The following is a 6,184-nucleotide window of genomic DNA, read 5'->3' as shown; positions in this document are numbered from 1 at the left end:
AGGACCAGGTGTTAAAGTAGAAAGGACAGAGAGAGTTCCTTCAGTCAATATCGTTTTCTAATTATTATGTTATATTATAATTATGATTATTATCTCGTTATTGTTCTATTTAATTTTTTTTATATTTTATTTAACCTTTATTTATACAAGGTATAAACAACACCCTGTTTTACAGACATACAGTTACATCATGCAAACAAAAGATACATAAATGAGAGTTCATATAAGCAAATTTAAAAACAATTACACTGACCAATGGCAGTTAATTCCCTGCTTTTTTTTTTTTTAACAACTTTATTTACATTTTCACAATGCAAAATATATTCAAGTTGGAATATGGTTACATGTACATATATACTTATCACCCCCACCCCACTCTAACATAAACACCCACCCCCACCCACAATTCCCTGCTTTTGACAATGGTTTTGAATTAATTTAAAGAGATCAAGTCTGTTAGTTGAAATCCAAGTAAAAGGAGCAGCAACTTTGAGCCTTTTTACCAACACGGTCCGGCAGAAGGACCAGACATCACTATCAAGTCCTGCGATCGTAACTGAGCTGTTTCTGAGTCAGATAACTGGAGAGGGAACTGGGGAGAATCCACAAAATTGCCTTATAGATAAAAACATACCAGTGACTCAGTCGACGCATGGATAAGGAAGTCCAGCCAACCACTGAGTATAATAAGCAGTGATGGGTTAGTCTCCCACAGTTAGTTATGTACCGTAGAGCACCATGATGCACAGTATCAACCATATGAAGACAATAAGCAGGAGCATTCCTGTAATAATTCATGTATTAAAGATCACCACAGTCCAGAACGGGTAAAAAAGTTGCTTCCACCAATCTACGTTTAACATTACAAGAAAAGCAAGACTTATTTCTAAAATAAAAACCTAACTAGTTGTTCTATATGTTGCTGAAATGAAAGTTGATCATCAATATTTGTAGGCAATATTTGTAGGCACTGACAGTATGGTATTAAAACAGTCTCATAAGTATTCACAAACAAATGTCAAGTTATGTAACTCGTAAAACACAATGCACAAATAAATGCAGAGTGATTTGAAAACACTTCCCACTGCCCAGAAACACTTCCGGTCGTCATACTCCTCCTCCTTCTTCTTCTGTTTGCGGTTGGCATCTTGGCATCCATAAATGTTGCATTACCGCCATCTACTGGAAAGCGCTTGGTCTTCCCTGCATTTGTGGATTTTGTGAGACACACGGCGGTACAAGAGTCTCAAAAGGATCCACACGAATCGGTTGAAATTCACAAATACATTTCCATTTAAAAATGCTTAGTTGACGATTCGCAAATGAATTTAAGGATTGTGAATGTTATTAAGCCATGCAAATGAGGATGTTTGAGTAAAAATATGACAATGTATTTGTACAAATGTTTGTGTTTATTTACAAATAATGATATACGAGTTGTAGATTAGAGGCATTTATTTACGAATGTTGACGCATATTTTCAAATCAGTTTACATTTATTCAAATGATGGGTTACAGATACAAATCACTGCATTTATTTGTGCATTGTGTTTTACGAGACACGAGTCACGTGACATTTTACGAGTCATGTGCTCCCTGCATTTGTTGATTTTGTGTGAAACAGCACGGTACAACAGTCTCAAAAGAATCCACACAAATAGGTGGAGATTCACAAATATATTTCCATTTAAAAATGCTAAGTTGATGTACAAATGATGATATACGAGTTACAAATGATGATATACGAGTTACAAATGATGATATACGAGTTACAAATGATGATATACGAGTGGTAAATTAGAGGCATAGATACAGATTTACAGATACAAATCACTCTGCATTTATTTGTGCATTGTGTTTTACGAGTTACGTAACTTGACATTTGTTTGTGAATACATATGAGACTGTTTTAATACCATATGACAGCCTCAATAGGTTTGCCATGAAAAGCGGTAATGTTAGGCTTTAGCAAGGTATTTTTATTTTTATTTTTTGAGAAGGCCATAAGTTTAGTTTCCTCACCATTTAAAACGAGCCTTAATTGACTAAACTGTGACTGCACCCAGTCAAAAGCATGCTATAGACTTTCAATGGCCTTATCCAATGAGGCAGCACAGCTGTATAAAACACAATCATCAGCATAGAGATGGAAATTAACATCTGGTACATCCTGACCAAGGCAATTTATATAAATAGTGAACAATAGAGGGCCAAGAACTGAACCCTGAGGGACTCCTTTGTGGACTTTTTTCATGTCGGAGGTGAATCCCTCTGACTGCGTAGCCTGAGTTCTGTTTTTTAAATAGTTTGCAAACCAACCTACAGTGTGATCTGAGAAACCTATAAAAAATAATCGATTTAAAAGAATACTATGATCAACGGTGTCAAATGTTTTGGAGAGATCAATAAAAAGAGCAAGACAATGTTGTCTATTGTCTAGGGCTTCAATGATGTCATTCATGACTTGACTGCTCGTGCTATGATTTTTTCTGAAGCCAGACTGATGTTTAGATATCCTCTCAGTTGTTGGTTGCTGCAGCAGGGCAACATGAAGTTTCCTGTTGCTCTGTTGCCTGAAGAGATGAGCTGGATATCTGACTGATGTTCTCTGCAAGTCATGTGACCAGCAGCTCATCAGCTGTGAGACAGAACAGGGAGTCATGTGACCAGCAGCTTCCAGATTAAAAACATTGAAAGAGTTTCTTCATATTCTTCATATAGAAGGTTTGTTTCTGTGTTGAGGAGCAAATGAGACAGAAAGACCGGAAGAAATCCAATAGGTGGAGCCTAACCCTAAACCTTAACCTAAACCTAACCCTAAAACCCTAAACCTAAACCCAAACCCTGTTCAGAGAGAACAGGAGGGGACCGAGGACGGAGCCCTGTGGCGCTCCACCTGTGATGTTTGCTAAAGGAGGATGAGTCGCTATGGTGACGGAGAAGCTTCTATCCATGACATCACTGTTCTGCTGACATCACCATCTTGCCTCACAGCATGTCAAAGGAAATGTTAGTTAGTGAGAGAAACCAAATAAAACGTCTGTTACATGTTGTAACAGTACATGTTCTGTCAGGACGGATTTCATCGTTTTCCCACTGATAAAGAGACGTTACCATTGGCCGAGGCAGTATTAGGCCCGCCCACTTTTCTCATTGGCCCAGCCGTTTCTCTCATTGGCTCATAGAACAGAGCAGGTCAGAAGACAGACGGTCAGGTGTGATGTCATTTTTCAGTCCACAGGTGTAAAATCCATCCAGTTCCACTTTATTCATACAGAAAAGTATTTTCCAGGAGAACTGTTCCAAAGTCACACAAAGGAATGTGCAAATAAAATAGAGATAATAAAAAATATACATTTGTCTATTGGTTTAGGTGGATTCTGGGTTTTGCAGCAGAGTGGAGCTCATTGGTCGAAGCATGTTGTATTGATATGCTGTATGTCTCCTTCATGACAGAAAAACTCACTCTGCCAATCATGTTAAAAACCTTTTCAATCAGCAGATCAATTAGAATCAATGGCCCTCCATGCATTTCTCTGGATCCTGGACTCAGCAGCAGCAAAGGGAACCTTCGCTCTCCTGCCCAGTCAGGAACAACTTTTCAAAGATGAAGGACTTTTGGAAAGTTCGTCACTCTGAAGTGAAAACCTGAACTGCAGCCAGAAGACGGAGCCGGTTCTGGATGAGATGCAGCGGGTTCCTATATGTTACGTAAATGTGGGAAATTGTAAATGAATACATGTTTTTTTGCACATGGATGGAAATGAGTTGTGTAGGTGAGATCATCCACTGAAATATAAACTCAGCATCTCATCTGAACTGGTCTCTCCTGCCTCCCGGCTCTCAGCACCAAAACCAGCTGGACAGGAATCAACGAGGCGTCTTTGACCTTTGACCACAATTAAGCTTCTCCTTCTCAAGCTAATTGCCTCTGAAACTAATTAAAGCTTCATTAACATGTCGTTATCCATCATCTGGCTGTTTATAACGAGCTTCAGCTTCCTGCCAAACAACAAACCAACACAACAACAACAACAACACATCAATCAGCTGGAAACACGATGAGCTGAAGGATTCACGTCTGACCTGCAGCAGAGTAGCTGAGACCAGAACAAGCGAGTTACTACCTCAGTTTGTAAAACACATTTATAATGACAATTTTAAATAATTTGTTTCACACCTATTTTGTTTAAATTCATGTCTCACAGCAGCGTCTATGATTTTGGATCGTGGAAACATACTGAGGCTCGCTGCATCCTGGTCTCTTCTGAGTCCAGCTGGACTTCTCAGCACCTCTGGTCCATCATGCTGATGTTCTTTGGCTCCTCCTGATCCTCCAGCATCAACAGCATCAACAGTTTCACCTCAGACTGGAAATACTGTTGGATCAGAACCAGCAGTGTGACATCGCCCCTAAACAGAAATATAACGGTTGCTGTTGTATCTAAAAATGTAGAATGGACTTAATTTAAAAAAGGAACTTATCTTTCATGTACGACCACATTTAACCTCATGTTTTATTCTGCATGCTCTTTGGGATTCTGAGCCAAAAATGAGGAATGTTGAATTTTGTGTGAGTTTACACAATGAAACACAACGAAGCATTTGGAACAAGCTGCAGCACATGCTCAGTTTCTCTCTTCTGATTCAGATCCTCAGCTGCTGAACATCAGATGATCCGCTAAGCTCTCTCTATCCCCCCTTATGAGTTTGATTAGAGAGAAATAATAAGAATCTCACAGTAATCCTGCTTTCATATAGAGAGGATAGACTGAGATTAATGCTGCATGAGTTCAGACAACAACACAAAGAGGAGGAGAGGAGAGGAGGAGGAAGGAGGAGAGGAGAGGAGGAGAGAAAGAGGAAGGAGGAGGAGAGGAGGAGAGGAGGAAGGAGGAGAGGAGGAGAGAAAGAGGAAGGAGGAGGAGAGGAGGAGAGGAGGAAGGAGGAGAGGAGAGGAGGAGAGGAGAAGACTAATAGAGAGAGAATTCCTTTTAAATGTCAGAGGATGAGAGTAAAATAAATGATAGATTATCAAATCATCTTTATTATTATACAACAGTTAGTTCCGGTCGAGCAATTTGATTGGACAAGAGGCATTCCATGAGTGCTGATGTCCAGTATAACAGCACTGGGACGCTGTACTGTACGTATCACTCCGCTTCACAGCTGTTCTAATGTAACCTTGATCAGGTGCGTTCACACAGCGTTTTTCTGTGTGGAGAAAGCTGCCTGGAGCTTCTTGTGAGGAGAAATAAAAAGCGGATCACAACAACGTCATCTGACGTTAGCTGAGTAGCTGCTAGCTAACCAGCTGGTTAGCACTTCTACAGTGTTGTGCAACAAACAAATGCTTACCAGATATTCCCAGTACACGTCCTCACAAAACTCTAACTTCATTCGCACCTAGTAGCGACAACGCAAATATGGAAACATTTGACCTTAATTATGAACGGTCGGCCGAGGCGGAAGATTGGGAAGAAAGTATGCTGAAATCGTCTGTGCTATAGCTTTGTTTATACAACTGTTGTATAAAAGCAATATCACACTGGAGGTCGTGCTGTTGGACTGTTTATCAGCACCATGTGATTATGTACGACCGAATCACAGCCGTGCTGATATACAGTACAACAGCACTCCCTCTCGTGTGATATTACTTAATTAATAATACTAATATAGATTTGTTTTATTACTGCTTCAAACAATGAGCTGCAGTTCGTTTCAGAAACATTTACTTTAGGAGAGGAGGACGAGAGGGGAGGAGAAGAGAGGAGAGGAGGAGAGGAGCAGAGGAGGAGAGGAGAAGAGGAGAGGAGGAGAGGAGCAGAGGAGGAGAGAAGAGGAGAGGAGGAGGGAGGAAGAGGGGAGAGGAGAGGAGGAGAGGAGAGGAGAAGAAGAGAGGAGGAGAGGAGAGGAGGAGAGGAGCAGAGGAGGAGAGGAGGAGGGAGGAAGAGGGGAGAGGAGAGGAGGAGAGGAGAGGAGAAGAAGAGAGGAGGAGAGGAGAGGAGGAGGGAGGAGGAGAGGAGCAGATGTGTTTCTCCAAGGAGAACAGAAGGCTCGTCTCTCTGTTCTCCTGCTGGATCAACAAATTTGAATAAATGAATATTTTAGCAGAAAGTCGCCCACTCAGTATTAGATCAGAACACTTCAGGATAAACAGCAGCTTCAGAACCAGAACAAACAG

The sequence above is a fragment of the Centroberyx gerrardi genome, chromosome 15 (assembly GCF_048128805.1).
Source record: "Centroberyx gerrardi isolate f3 chromosome 15, fCenGer3.hap1.cur.20231027, whole genome shotgun sequence".
NCBI lineage: Eukaryota > Metazoa > Chordata > Actinopteri > Beryciformes > Berycidae > Centroberyx > Centroberyx gerrardi.
The sequence above is the reverse complement of the archived record's forward strand: the minus strand, read 5'-3'. Positions refer to the sequence as shown.